Genomic DNA, 568 nt, shown 5'->3' with positions numbered 1-568 from the left:
ATTCAACTAGTTTTGAAGGAATGAAGGTGAACATGGCAGTTTCCTTTTATGTAAAAGCAGGGTTTGGGCCAAATGATCTGCAAAATGGGTCTTTTACTACTCTAGTATTTACAAGTAACCGATGTTATTCCTTATGAAGTCTCAACCCCTGGTTTGAGCCATGTCTGAAAAGGTGGCCTAACTCCAATACCCACTGAACAGTTTGGGGTCAGTGGGACCCTGTTTGTACAGACGTCTGTGTCTTCCAGCTCTTTAGGACATAAGCACTACTGCTATGGAAGAAAGGAAACCTAATTTCCCATGCCTTGTCCCTTTTCTGGAAAGGGCATGGCGTGGTGTGGGCACCACACTTGCCCCAGCCTTCTGGCGAAAAACACCACGACCTTCCCCGCTCCCCGAAAAGAGCTTTTCTCCAGTTGGGTTTAGATGCGCCCTTCCTAACCAGGGCGGATGGCCAAAGACTCCGCTCCCTTGCAGGGTAGGCTTGGAAAGGCACGGAGCCCGCCTTCCTGGGCAGCGGAGCAGGTGACGGGCGAAGGGCAGGCAGTGCGCTGGGTTAGTTACCTGG

Source organism: Colobus angolensis, unplaced genomic scaffold, assembly GCF_000951035.1.
Source record: "Colobus angolensis palliatus isolate OR3802 unplaced genomic scaffold, Cang.pa_1.0 Scaffold188, whole genome shotgun sequence".
Classification (NCBI taxonomy): Eukaryota; Metazoa; Chordata; class Mammalia; order Primates; family Cercopithecidae; genus Colobus; species Colobus angolensis.
Note: the sequence above shows the minus strand (reverse complement) of the source record.